Below are 16,164 nucleotides of genomic sequence, written 5' to 3'. Positions count from 1 at the left end.
CTAGAACTATTATTGATGTGGTAATGGTAAGCTTGTACTGAGTATAGGTGATGAAAAGGTTACTCTTTAAGTACGTGATTTTATTAGAGTTCCTAGAAAGCGAGATGGTACTCGTTATTCTATTAATGTTAGTAATCATTTGACTCAACATTCTTTGTAGGAATTCACTAATGAATATGTGTTTGAATAGTATCCGTCTCAAGATGATAAAAATCAAGGGATGAGTGGAGAACGAATGGTGTAGCTCGATGAATTGGATGAATGGTGAACAAAGATTGATGAAAACCCAAGAACGATCAAAAAAATAACTAAGCAACGCCATAGTGTGCATGTAAGGAGGATGAACCAATTCAAAGTTGGGGAAAAAGTACTGCTAGACAAATTGGTGTTCACGAATGTTCCCTTCAGAGCTTAAGTCATGAGGGTTAAACCTATTTGTGGTACAAAACATATTTCCATACGGAACCATTGAGGTAACACACCCTAATTATGGCACATGCAAGGTAAATAGTCTTTGTCTCAAACTTTATTTTGGTGGTAATATTGACAATGAGAGAGAGGAGCTTCGACCCCAAGATCTGCCTTAACTGTTATCTAAAAAGGAAAGTTGAGCTTAGACTCTAAATAAGCACTTTTTGGGAGACAACTCGAGTGTTTTTATTTTACTTATTTATTCATTTCAATTTCATGCTATTTAAAAAAATGAATTTTTTTAGAAAAAACTATTCAAAAATAGAAAAAATAAAAAAATACATTCATTTTTATTTTTATTAATTAAAAGATTTTGGAAAAACTTGAAAAACAAAGACCGCACGGGCTAGGGTGATCCATACAGCCTAGAGACACCAGTGGACACACAAACATGTCTCAAGCCGTGTGCATATTGGAACTATTTTTTTCAATTTTAGTTTAACTTACACGGGCACAAAGAGTTACACGAGCCAGAGACATGGTCGTGTAAGACAAACGACTTGTCACACTGGCGTGTGGTAGACCATGTGACTCACACAGCCTCACACAAGGGCATGGTAGAAGCGAATAAGCATTGCACACGGCCATGTGTGACACACAACCGTGTGGCTTACATGGTTTGACCACACAACCATATGGCTTACATGACTATGTAATTTTTTTTCTCTTTAAAGACAGATTTTTTTTCTTGTCTTTTTGTTCCTTTGTTCCTCCCTACCCTAAGCTCTTTTTTTATTTTCAAGATTTATATCTTTTATTTTATTTTATTATGGATTTTTATGTTATGTTTTTTCAATTATTTTTTCTAGTTTGTAATCTCTCTATCTTATTTATTTTTGTCTATTTTCTTATTAGTTTGCTTGGAAGCATGTACTTCATTTAGAATCACCTACGATTTCGATATTCACTATTCCTACGAATTCATCCAAATTCAAGAAAGTTTCAGTTCTCACCCTCTCTTATGATATTTTGCTTATTATGTTTCTATTTGTTTGTACATTGAGGACAATACAGATCTTAAGTGTGGAGAGGTTATTTATATGTTTATGCGATAAAATTCCTGAATTATTTTTTGTGTTTAAGCAATTTTCGTACACTTGTAACACCCTTACCCATATTCGATGCCAAAACAGGGTATGAGGTGTTATCAGACATAAACTCACACAATCATACAAAATCGAGACCTAAATTTTCATCTAAATTTAAAACTTTTCATTCACATGCATATCATCCCTTATTTGGCCCTTTGAGGCCCAAAACATACATTGGGTGTGGTTCGGGACTAAACCGAGAACTCTCGGAATGTATACAATACTTAGAAAATTTTCCTAACTTGGAGGGTCACACACCGTGTGGATAGACCATGTGGTCTCACACACCCGAGTGGCTTGGGACACGCCCATGTCCTCAGCCCGTGTAACTCTCTGTTTATGACGTTATCAACTAAACTGAGGTCACATAGTCAAGTCACACGCCCGTGTGCTTAGGCCGTGGTCTCCACTCGGCTGAGACACACGACCATGTCTCTGTCTGTGTGTTTACTACTAAACATTCTATTTTACCAAATTAGAGTACAGAGGACACATTATAACAACCTGGTTTTTAGCTAAATCAGAACAATGGATTCAGGACCACAAATATGAGGTTAGAAAATTATTTTAATATTATTTTGTGTGTTTATGGCATGAGATTAGATATTTGTGAAAGTTTGGTGTGTTAATTTTATCGTTTAAGTGGTTAATTTGAGAAAATGACTTAATTGTGTAAAATGCAAAAGTGACTTGCTATATGTTAAATGTACCTATTTGTCATGGCTTATTAAAGCAAAAGTCCTTATGTTGTTATTATGCCATTGATGTGATTAATGGACATTAATGACCATCCATTAAGCGATTTTATAATGGTTTATTAAAGGTTAATTTGGTAAATTATGTATTAATGATAATAAAATAAAACAAAAACAAAAGATTAGGCATATTCATCTTTGTTTTGCTGAAAGTTGAGAAGGAAAGTGTTCATCCATGGTGTTTTAGGGTTCGTTATTACCGAGCTCAATTGTAAGTTTATTTTTGTTCGGTTTTTGATGATTTCTATGTTTTTGTGATCGTTGTTATGTGTTCTAGCTAGACCATGCTTAAATTTATGAAATTGTTGAGGATTTGATGGGATGCCATTGATGAATTCATGAGTTTTTTTTTATGTTAAATGGTGAAATAAGAAAGCTTGATGCTTGATATACATGTGTTGTAAACTGATTTTGAGTAAAAATGCATATTAGGGATTAATTTGTGAAAATGTAAAAATGTGGGGTTAAATGTGTAAATAAATGAAATTTTTGGTCTGCTAGGGACCTTAGGAAGATTCGGCTAAGGCATGGTTTTGATGAAATTTTGTATATTTGGTGTTTTGTGTATTAAGGACTAAAATGTCAAAATGTGTAACTTTAGGGGCTAAAGTGCAAAAATGCCCAAATATGTGTTTGTGGGTGAAATTGAATGAATTGGTGATTAAATGGGTTAATTCTGAATACATATAGATCAAGAAAGGAAGAATTTGGATTTAGATCAAGGAAAATCAAAGGTTATAGAGTAATCGATCCAATTCATCCATTCCGAGTATGAGGTAAATTTGTACGCGATAAATGAAGTTACAATCATGTTTTTATTGCTTTAATAATGCATAAATTGTATATTTGCGACTACAACTGTGTACAATAACAAGTCTACGATGTTTGGCACTTAGTGTGCGTTTCGAGATAGCTTCTACTATATACAACACTTAGTGTGCGAATTGAAATAGCTTTGGTTTTATGTGGCACTGAGTGTGTGATACCGAGATATCTTCGGTTCAATGTGATGGCACTAAGTGTGCGATGTCGTTGTAGCTTCGGCTAAACATTTATGCACTAAGTGTGCGAGTTCTTAAAGCATTGAAAGATTTCTGAACGATTTAACGTATTGAACAAAGAGGTAAGGATGAAACAAATAAATAGAGAAAGTATAGGTACGTACAATACCTATGTGGTAGTTGATAGCATGTGTATGAAACTTGATGAAATGGTATATACATGATAAATGGTTATGGATTAGAATTGAATGAAGAGATGAGAACTGTTAAGTGTTTATTAGTTGATGATTTAGATAATATAAACTGCTGAGTATTTTTGGTATGAACTTACTAAGCTATGAAGATTACTGTATGTTATTGTCTATGTTTTATAGATTATCAAAGCTATCTTGGATTTGGGGATTGTTAGGAAACGTCATCACACTAACGATCATCTTGTTGGTACTTTTGAAGCTTGTTTATATGGTATATGGCATGTATATAGGCTAGTGGTATTTTAGTATGTTTTGAGTCTTGATATTAGCCATGAGATTTGGCTTGTAAATTTGGTATGTATAACCATCTAAGTTGGCTTGATTTATGTGTTTGGTAAGTGTTATATGTGATGTATATAATGCCTTATGAATTAGTTTGGTTTGAGATGATGATATGATGTGTTTTGTGATATGAAATAGATGATATTATGATGAATTAGTGAATAGGGAATATATGCAAGTTGTGATGATTTTAGCATAATGATTTGGTATAATTTGAATATGGAATTGTTTAGTTAAAATGGTTGATTATATATAATATGTTATGTGTATGTTTTGATGGGTTTTGGTTGCTTATAAATGACTTGAAATGGCACCAAATAGGTTGATTTGTATGCATGATTGTAGGGTGGCAAATTGGTTTTTCAAATGGCCTATTTTTGTCCACACGAGCATAGACACGAGAGTGTGTCTCGGCCATGTGTGACACACAGCTATGTTACACAGCCATGTGCCCCTTGGGGTAGCCTTATGAATTTAAGCCAGTCTCGAGCACGGGCTAGACACACGGGCGTGTGGTTAGCTATGTGCCCCAAGTTAGTTTCAACCATAGGCAAGGCACACGGACATGTCTCCGGCCATGTGGTGTAAGTTAATATGTATGCCCTATTTTCACATGGTCTATAACACGGGCATGTCTAATGGCTGTGTGGGGCACACGGCCTGTTCAAACGGACGTGTGACCCTGTAATTAAAGATTAAAGACAATTTTCTAAGTTTCCTAAAGTTTGTAAATGTTATTGGTTTAGTCCCGAACCACTTTTAAGCATGTTTTATGGTCTCATAGACCTATGTAAGGGACATTGTGAATGATTTGAATGAATTTTGATTATGATTGCTTAAATGTATGAGAATGAAATGTATTGATTGGTAATACCTCGTAACCCTATTCCGGCTACGGATACGGGTTAGGGGTGTTACATTTAAATTGGTATCAGAGCTATTATTTAGTCGCTTCTAGGACTAACGTAGCATGTGAGAGTCTAGCTATACATGTCATATATATAAACTGTGATAGTGTAATGGTTCCTGTCAGTTAAAATGTGTTTTTTATATAGCAAATGGATTAGCCGAAGATGCTGAAAGTAATGCACCCGCTCCCGCTCAAGGGGTAGCGCCAGCCAATTCTAGGCCTATTACTAGTAGTCAAGGAGGAGAGGCTAAGCAAGCCTTCTTCTAGATGATGACTAAATGGTTCACAAAATTTGTACGAACGAATTCAGCTACTCAACAACCTCCAACCCTACCTATTCTTCAACAAGTTCCAGTTGTACCGCAAATGTTAGATCCAATCCGATTGAGTAAGCCACCTATTGATAAAATTCGTAAACACGAGGCTGAAGAGTTTCAGGCTACAATTGATGATGATGTAGAGAGAGCAGAATTCTGGCTCGAGAACATGATCAGAGTATTTGATGAATTGTCGTGTAATCCAGAGGAATGTGTCAAATGTATTGTATCGTTGTTAAAGGATAATGCATATCATTGGTGGAAAACGTTGACATCAGTAATCCAGAGGAATGTATTAAAAGATTGTTGTTGCCACCTGAGTTAGAAAGGATTCATAACGTATTTCATGTATCGATGCTATGAAGATATAGATCAGATCCTTAGCATGTCATTTGCCCAACTGAGGTTGAAATTCAACTTGATATGTCTTATGATGAAGAACCGATACATATTTTAGCTCGTGAGATCAAAGAGCTAAGAAATAAAAGAATAGCATTAGTGAAAGTATTGTGCCATCGACACAGGGTTGAAGAAGCTACGTGGGAACCCGAGGATGCTATGAGAAAACAATATCCAAACCTATTCACTGGTAAGATTTTCATAAACGAAAATCCTTAAGGGGGAGAGTTGTAATAGCTTGGTTTTTAGCTAAATCAAAACAGTGGTTTTGGGACCACAATTTGAGGTTGGAAAATTATTTTAATATTATTTTGTATGTTTATGGCATGAGATTAGATATCTGTGAAAGTTTGGTGTGTTAATTTTATCGTTTAAGTGGTTAATTTGAGAAAAGGAATTAATCGCGTAAAATGCAAAAGTGACTTGCTATATGTTAAATGTGCCTATTTGTTATGGATTATTAAAGAAAAAGTCCTTATGTTGTTACTATACCATTGATGTGGTTAATGGACATTAATGACCATCCATTAAGTGATTTTATAATGGTTTATTAAAGGTTAATTGGGTAAATTATGTATTAATGATAATAAAATAAGACAAAAACCAAAAGATTAGGCATATTCATATTTTTTTTGCTGAAAGTTGAGAAGGAAAGTGTTCATCCATGGTGTTTTAGGGTTCGGCTATTACAAAGCTCAATTGTAAGTTCATTTTTTTCAGTTTTTAATGATTTCTATGTTTTTGTGATCGTTGTTATGTATTCTAGCTAGCCCATGCTTAAATTTATGAAATTGTTGAGGATTTGATGGGATGCCATTGATGAATTCATGAGTCTTGTGATGTTAAATGGTGAAATAAGAAAGATTGGTGCTTGATATACATGTGTTGTAAACTGATTTTGAGTAAAAATGCATATTAGGGATTAATTTGTGAAAATGTAAAAATATGGGGTTAAATGTGTGAATGCTAGGGACCTTAGGAGGATTCGGCTAAGGCATGGTTTTGATTAAATTTTGTATATTTGGTGCTTTGTGTATTAAGGACTAAAATGTCAAAATGTGTAACTTTAGGGGCTAAAGTGCAAAAATGCCCAAATATGGGTTTGTGGATGAAATTGAGTGAATTGGTGATTAAATGGGTTAATTCTGAATACATATAGATCAAGAAAGGAGGAATTTGGATTTAGATCGAGGAAAATCGAAGGTTATAGAGTAATCGATCCAATTCATCCATTTCCAATATGAAGTAAGTTCGTACGTGATAAATGAAGTTACAATTATGTTTTTAATGCATTAATAATGCATAAATTGTATATTTGCGACTATGACTATGTACGACGACAAGTCTACGATGTTTGGCACTTAGTGTGTGTTTCGAGATAGCTTCGGCTATATACAACACTTAGTGTGCAAATTGAAATAGCTTTGGTTTTATGTGGCACTGAGTGTGTGATACCGAGATATCTTCGATTTAATGTGATGGCACTAAGTATGCAATATCGTTATAGCTTCGGCTAAACATTCATGCACTAAGTGTGTGAGTTCTTAAGCATTGAAAGATATCCGAACGATTTAACATATTGAACAAAGAGGTGAAGATGAAATAAATAAATACGGGAAAGTACAAGTACATACAATACCTATGTGGAAGTTGATACTATGTGTATGAAACTTGATGAAATGGTATATACATGATAAATGGTTATGGATTAGAATTAAATGAAGAGATGAGAACTGTTAAGTGTTTATTAGTTGATGATTTAGATAATATAAACTGTTGAGTATTTTTGGTACGAACTTACTAAGCTATGAAGCTTACTGGTGTTATTTGTCTATGTTTTATAGATCTTCAAAGCTAGCTTGGATTTGGGGATTGTTAAGAATCGTCATCACACTATCGATCATCTTGTTGGCACTTTTAAAGCTTGTATATATGGTATATGGCATGCTTAGGCTAGTGATATTTTTTTATGTTTTGAGTCTTGATATTAGCCATGAGATTTGGCTTGTAAATATGGTATGTATAACCATCTAAGTTGGCTTGATTTATGTGTTTGGTAAGTGTTATATGTGATGTATATAGTGCCTTATGAATTGGTTTGGTTTGGTTTGGGATGATGATATGATGAGTTTTGTGATATAAAATAGATGATATTATGATGAATTAGTGAATAGGGAATATATGCAAGTTGTGATGATTTTGGCATAATGATTTGGTATAATTTGAATATGGAATTGATTAGTTAAAATGGTTGATTATATATATTACGTTATGTGTATGTTTTGATGGGTTTTGGTTGCTTTTAAATGACTTGAAATTGTACCAAATAGGTTGATTTGTATGCATGACTGTAGGGTGGCAAATTGGCTCTCCAAATGGCCTATTTTTTTCCAAAAGGGTAGAGACACTGGCGTATGTCTCGACCGTTGCGACACAAGGCTATGTTACATGGCCCTGTGTCCCCTAGGATAGCCCTACGAATTTCTTGAGCACGGGCTAGACATACGGGCGTATGGTTAGCCATGTGACCCAAGTCAGTTTCGACCACGGCCAAGGCATACGGGCATGTCTCTGGCCGTGTGGTGCAAGTCAGTATGTATGCCCTATTTTCACACGGTCTATGACACGGGCATGTGTGGTGGTCGTGTGGGGCACACGGCCTGTTTGCACGGGTGTGTGACCTTGTAATTAAAGACAATTTTCTAAATTTCCTAAAGTTTGTAAATGTTATCAGTTTAGTCCCGAACCACTTCTAAGCATGTTTTATGGTCTCGTAGACCTATGTAAGGGACATTGTGAATGATTTGAATGAATTTTGATTATGATTGCTTAAATGTATGAGAATGAAGTGTATTGATTGGTAATGCCTTGTAATCCTATTCTAGCTACAAGTACGGGTTAGGGGTGTTACACACACGACCAAATCACACACCCATGGGGGCAGACCGTGTGTCACACACGGTCTAGACACACACCTATGTGCCTACCTGTATGGGCAACTTTGAGGCTATTTTTGAAGCCAGTTGCCACCCTTATTTGCACATACACATACATGACTTCAAAGGCATTTAGCATGGCATAAGTGAGCACTTAAACATACACAAACAAGACATGACCGTGATCATTTCATCTTTACTTATAGATGCATAAGACTTCATACTTTGTCAAGCCCAACTTACCAATTCTCATTTAAGCCATGTTTATCATCATACTAAACAAATTCCAATTAAATCATCAAGCATTCATAACCAAAACACATCTCATCACATTCACACAACCACCAGCCACATCACCATTCCATGGGCACATGTATACTTAAATAAATAGGCTTACAACCCAATAATCAATATGAGCTACATATCATGGCCTTATACAAAATGAATCAAATATCAATATAAGCCAATATAAGCCAATTTACATGGCTTCACATTACATCAAACCCTTAACCATTACAAGCCAATACCTTTGGCTAAATCGTAATGACATATTCACAATTGACTAAGTCCCCATACATGCCATACACTTAAGAGGTTTGTATTCATTTTTACCCACGATGATAGCTTGATAGTGTGATGGCATCTCCGGCGGTCTTTAACCCGAGCTAGCTAAATTAACCTATAAGACATGGGAAAGGAAAGGGGGTAAGCTATATAATATAGCTCAGTAAGTTCATATGCAAATAATAAACAACTATTAACATTCATTTACTTTATCCATCCTTAAGAGTACTATAATTTCAATTAGCATTAGATTTTAAGATTTCTACTTATCCATTCATAGTGCTTACTCCTTTAACTTATAAACACCATTTACATGCCTTGGCATTTGCCTAGCCAATATAGTCTTCCCATTATAACATATCACATTGACTAACAAGTTATTTCCATCCTCTTAATCATATGCACATTATTTGTGAGTAATCATAATTTCAACATATATTTCAACCACCTTTCACTTGTCTAAGCTAGAATCTTACTATATTCTCATAATGTCTTTATTCGACAATTATGTCTGTCTTTCTTTTCCTTATATCCAATGAAATACAATTTAAATAAATGAACCGTAAAATGTTACAAATCAATTAGGCTCCTAAGCCTATCACATGATCATTATCAAAACTTATCATGCATCCATTCATCATAAATATAGATCATTTGTCACAAGGTTATCAATGTTTCACAAGTATAACTTGTTCATGTACATTCTCACCAAGAATTCATCATATACCAAACTCACTTCACATGAGTTCTGTGTACATACCTGTACCACTCGAAATATACTTTTTCATTCTTAACATACCCGTTGAAATACAATTCAATCACATAAACATATTAGATCACATCTCAATTTGGCCCAACAGCCTAACACGTAATCATCATTTATATTTATCATATATCCAACATCACAAGTATGTGCACTATCAATCACAATAGGTAATAAACAATTATTTCCAAAATAATCATTAATTTACAATTATAGGCTTACGTACATGCCTGTTTTCTCGTAGTAATTTCATTCTCATACTCATATTTGATTTACCCATTGAACCACATTGGAATTCTAAGGATGCTCGGGGATCTCATACCCATAGTACCGTATCAATGCCATATCTCGGATATGGTCTTACATGAAATATCTTATCGACGTTATGTCCTTGACATGGTCTTATACAAAATCACATACCAATTCTAGATATGGTCTTATACGGAATCTCGGTAGCCCTAATTTCATGACATTTGTATTCTACCCTTGAGGTTAAATCGGGATTTCCCATTTCTCGAAACTTCATCAAAATCTTCATTAATCAATTTCATAAAAACAAATATATACAATTCATGCAATATCAAAATATTAATTACATAACATAAGGTTGCATTATTTACGCATGAACTTACCTCAACACCAAAATGGCAAAAGGGACCTAACCGTTAATTTCTCGTTTTTTCCCCGTTCTAGGTTCGAACTTCTTTTTCTTTCATCTATGATATCACATTTAGTCTATTTATTAGTCACAATAGTCAATGTTATCCAAAAATCATACTATCGCAATATTACATTTTTGCCCCTAAATTTTGTCATATTTACGCTTTTTCCCCTAGGCTCGTAAAATGATTTTTATTCAATTTATTTGCACTTAAAGCCTAGCCAAATCATTTTCATAACTATAGCAGCCTAAAATTTCCACTAAATCACACTTTTATGACAAATTTTATAACTTTTACAAATTAGCCATTTTTAGCGTTTTCACCGAAAACTACTTAGTAAAAGTCGTTTAACACACAACAACAAACATTCATATTCTTCCTTAAACATCAAAATACACACATGTAACACATGGGTAAAGTTTTAAACATCAATCCTAGCTCAAATAAAAGGTAGAAATAGATAGATCTCTGTTACGGGGATTGTAAAAACGTAAAAATCATTAGAAACGGGGTTAGAATGAACTTGCAATCGAGCTTGGAAGCTTGAAAAACCCTAGCCATGGTTTATCCATGCAAGTTTCAGCCAAGGGGTTGAAGATGGACAAAAATTGGCTTTTAATTTTGTTTTTAATTCATTTTAATAACTAAATAACAAAAATACCCTTAATGAAAAACTTTGGAAACATGCCTAACCATGTCCATTTTTGTCCACCAACTTAACCAATGGTATAATTACCATATAAGGACCTCCAATTTAAAATTTCATAACAATTGGACACCTCTAGCATGTAGAACTCAACTTTTGTACTTTTTACGATTTAGTCCTTTTGACTAAATTGAGTGCCCAAACATCAAAATTTTCAAATGAAAATTTCACAAAATTTTATCGTGAAATCTTAGACCATAAAAATATAATAAAAATAAATTTTTTTAAGTCAGATTTGTGACCTCGAAACCACTATTTTGACTAGACCCTATATCAGGATGTTATACCCCTACCATTAAAGTTAAATTTTTTAATTTTGAGTTTTTATTGGTTTTGCTTTGGAATAATCTATGGAATTTGATGCATTGTTTTATTTATGCTTTAAGTCACGAAAGAGTCAAGTATGATAAGTTATTTTTCAGAAAAATTTTTAGGTTGTCTCCCTAAATTGAATTATTGTCTTGAAATTTTAAATTTGCAAGTTTAACATCAAAACCATAAATTTTTTTGTAAGCTTTTGAGCCTATAGAGCATATTTTTTTTGTGTTCATTTTTTTTGTTGTGAGTATGTCAACTTGATTTGCTATTCTAGAACTTGCTTTGGTTATACATGTTAAGACCACATTATTGATTTAAGATACTGAGATGATAAAGGCATTTAGGATTTAACCCACCTAACCTTTAACCAGCTTACATGTTGTATTATCCCTTAGTAAACTCTATTGATCCTAATGCATTTTTCTTCTAACCCGTCACTGTTAACTCGTAATCCATATCTATGTTGTAAATTATCCATTTTACTGATTTCCTTTTTGTCAATATTTGATTTGGTTAGTTGCATGACTATATTTCATTATTTGATTGTTGAATTTTACTTTGTTCTTTTAAAAAAATAGAAAAAGAAGAAAAAAAATCAAGAATTAAAAAAAAATGTGCTTGAACCGTTAGTTTCATATTCTGTTGGAAAGCTTGTTTTCATTTTTTATTTCTTGTTGATGTAAATTCCTTTAATTCAACAACTGATTTTTTTCTAGTTTGGTAGCTTATCAACTCGATTCTCAATTTTAACCAACTTTTCTGACATTTTCCGTCCCTTAACCTAAGCCCCACTACAATCTTATAAAAACCTCTTGATTGGTGTATCATCTCATTCTATAGTGGTGGAGATTTGATTTTCAAGCAAGCATATTGTAATAACATTTCTTGTTTGATTATTGTGTACTTATTACTTTAACGTTAAATACTTTGAGTGCTTGAAGAGGATTTTTAGTGAGGATATTATTTCTTGTTGAGTTTGAATTTCAAGTATTTTTTGAGATAGGGGAAATGCCTAATGTTTTTAAAGCTTTAAAATCTCTGCTTGGATTGCTTGTGCTGTTTAGTATTGTTTTGGTATGAATTTCCAATGCATGACTATTTGTAAATTATCCTAAGACACTATTCGTGAGAACAATAAATTGATGGAAGTTAACTTGAATGTAGGTTGAGGATTTTGCTTGAGGCAAGAAAACATTTAAGTGTGGGGATATTTGATAGGTGCTAAAAGTAACATGTTTTTAGCCTTATTTTTAATGCATTTTTTGGGTGATTATTCGATATTAATAGTGAATTTTATGCTCATATTCTTTTAAATTCATGTATTTATACTTAGGAGAGAATTTGGGAGTAAAAAAAGTGAAAAACAGGCAAAAATCGAAAAATTAGAGCAAGTGTCAACCACATGGGCTGCCACACAACCACGTGGCAGGCCTTGTCGATTTCGTGAATTTCACTTTGAACAATAGGGAAACGTGATTTTTAGAGTTTTTGGGCATTCTAAGACTATAAATGACAACAGTAAGAAGATAGATGTGAGTCGTCATAGAATACTCAGGAAAATAGCTCGAAAACACCATTGAAGACGATTCTAAAGTAGATTTCCTTCAAGATTGAAGACTCTTAGTTGATTTCTTAGGAGGTTATCATGAGTTTCTTTATTTCTTTTGATTATACTATCTCTTGGTTGTTTTTATTTTCAAGCATTATCTAATTTTCTAAATACTTGGGGGAGATGAACCCTATGATGGATTCTGTCATTTGATTTTCATTTTATGCAATAAATACTTAGATCTTATTCTCAATTTATGTGTGCTTAATTCTTAGTTTCATATTTTTTAGACTATTGATCCATGTTTGATGTACTTAAATCAGAGGAGGAATAGAGCCTGTTTAAAAGTAGATTTAGCGTAGTTGAATGGAGTTGTATGCAATCCTATAAATAGGACGACATAAATCTACCGGGTTAGATTCAAATCTAATAGGGGAATCCATAGATCAAGTTAATATGATAATAAAGGTTTTAATTAGAAAGAAATTTTAATTAATCAACCTAGAGTCAATTGTTGTTATTCTTGAAGAGAGATATTAACACAATTTAGGGATTTCTATGGATCAAGATACTAAGTGAAGAAATTGCATAATTTAGATTGATAATGATAGATGAATTCTAGGTGAATTCTTTCCTAGGTATTGTTTCGCTTCTTGGTTGTTTACTTGATTATTTTCCTAATTTGTTCTTTTTCACGTTTGTAGTTAATTAATTTAGTTAATTTTAGTTATTAATTGATCACTCAAATTTATCAGTTAAATAATAGAAAGATTAATTACTAGTACATTTAGTCTTCATGGGAACGATATCTTTGCTCACCATAACTATACTATTAATTGATAGGTGTACTTGCCTTAGTCATATTTTTAGTTGGTTTCGTAGACATCAAACTCTCTATTTATAGTTGACTCCCCTAAATCCAACAGAACAACTAGCCTTACATTGACAGACGAGATCGAAGTATATCTACTGTTAATGGATTTACATAATCCCCAATATTACAAAATCAAATCTTATCAGATTAGAAATTTTCTAAGATTACTTTCCCTATTTACCAAGGCAGCCCTAATTTTTCATAAGTCTTTCGCTGGACCACCAAGGCTTCAAGTTGATAGGCTTTGTCACTTGTTCTTCAAACCGGGCCAGTTTAAATGGGTCAGGTGAGCCCTATTTAATATGTAGACTTCTATGGGACACTATTTGTGCTTTGGTCATAAGCTTTGAATCGCGACCTATTACACAAGTAGCTTGATTATGTCTTAAGCTGCACTTGAGCTTAAAAATTGATTTTTGATCAAGCTTAAGTCAAGTATAGGGCCTTGACTTTCAATTCAAGTTTAAGCTTGAGCTTACTACTATTCTACCTTGGCTTAGCTCAATTACACCCCTATTGTCGAGTACTATTAAGCATTAATGACGCAACTAAATATTGTTCAAGCTAGCCCACTATATCATGTACTCGGCAAACCAAGAATAAAGAATGGATAGTCTTTGGACTAATATATGTTCATTTTTAACTTCTTCTAAAATGGGCTTTCTCTTCTTTCCTTCATCTTCTTTTCTAAGCTAAAACTCTATTTTTTTCATAATATTCATCATTTACTAACTTAAGCATTAAAAAATGACTTGTAGCACAAGCTTTGATACCCAAAACTCATGTTCGTCTTGCAAAAACCCTAAGAGTTCTAAATCCATCCCATCTTCATAAAGGACATCTCCAAGACTGATTCATAGCCAGAAAAATGTAGCAACATTTGGCATTATTTGTGGGTTTCTTAAAGCTTTGCAACCACATTTTTTCTTCATTTTTATGTTTCTTAAAGCTGTCGCCTTTTCTAAGTTTCTTAAAGCTTTTATCATTTTTTAGTTTTTGTAAGAAACTTTAACTGCCTTGTTGGAACAACAGATAGAATGACAGCTTTGGTGCAATAAAAAATTTTGAGTTGGCATATTTGACTTTTAATGACTTATCTTTTATCATTAATTAACAACAAATGATAATGAATTTCATGATAAATTAATTATTATCATTAACAATTAATTAACAGCCTTGAAAAAGTAAGAGAGAAGTTTCATACTTATCCTTATACTTATATTTTAGAGTATTTTAAGTTATTGGAGAACTTATTTGTGAAGGCTATTATGAGATAAATACTGAAGATAATTGAGAGGACATTTTTAACTTTTAAAGGAGAGTTTAAAGCCTATCCAAACATTGTTAGATGATCACTTATAGAGGCTTATGAATAGGCAATAGTGTGGTGTTTTTAATGTCTTTAACATTTGTATTTTGATATTCTATTAGGTAAACTTGTAGCACTCTTTTAAGTGTTCTTTGGAGAGGTTTATTAATTATATTGTGAGATATTTGGGTGAGTGATTTGTAACAATTGGGGCTACAATTACTTTTTTGTGTAAATGTAGATTGGGTTTAAGCTAATTGGTTATCCAGACAATTGTTGAATAAAATTATTCACTGAGCGAGGCTCTGTAGAGTAGGATTGATGAATCTAAATTGCATTAACAAATATCGTGCATTAAGTCTCTTCTTATTTTTATCCTTACGCACTTTGCATCTAATCTATTTAGTTCGGTTCTGTTCAAGTTTATTGCAACAAAAATTAAAAAAAAATTATTTTTCAAGTGCTAACCAAAGGTTTTTTCAATTGGTATCAGAGTAGGCTTTAAGGTTTGTTTGAAAGTGATCTTCTGTTTGGTTTTCAAGTTTAGAATTCATGAGGGAAAGTTGCTCGACACATGTTGCCACCTAATTTAGAAAACTATGTATATTAGAAGGCAAGTATGAAAGCTTTCATCGTATCTAGTAATGAAGTTGCTTAGGAAGCTATTGAAGAAGGGTAGACTCAACCCATTATGGAGAATGTTGATGGCACCACACGTCCAAAATATAGAAACAAATATACGATTAAAGAAAGAAAGGTTGCTCATGGGAACTCACAAACTCTAAATGCTAGATTTAGTAGAGTTGGCATGGAACAATTTAAGATGGTTTCTACTTGTGAATCAATAAAAGAAGCATAGACTATTTTGCAAAACCAACATGAGGGGAATTTTCTTGTACGAATGTAAAAATTGAAAATTTTGACTACGAGGTTCAAAAATTTTAAAATGAAACTATTTTTTAGTTTTATGAAAGATTATTTGAGATTTCTAATGAGGCTTTCT

This window comes from Gossypium hirsutum, chromosome A06 (genome assembly GCF_007990345.1).
Source record: "Gossypium hirsutum isolate 1008001.06 chromosome A06, Gossypium_hirsutum_v2.1, whole genome shotgun sequence".
NCBI classification, from domain to species: domain Eukaryota; kingdom Viridiplantae; phylum Streptophyta; class Magnoliopsida; order Malvales; family Malvaceae; genus Gossypium; species Gossypium hirsutum.
The sequence above is the reverse complement of the archived record's forward strand: the minus strand, read 5'-3'. Positions refer to the sequence as shown.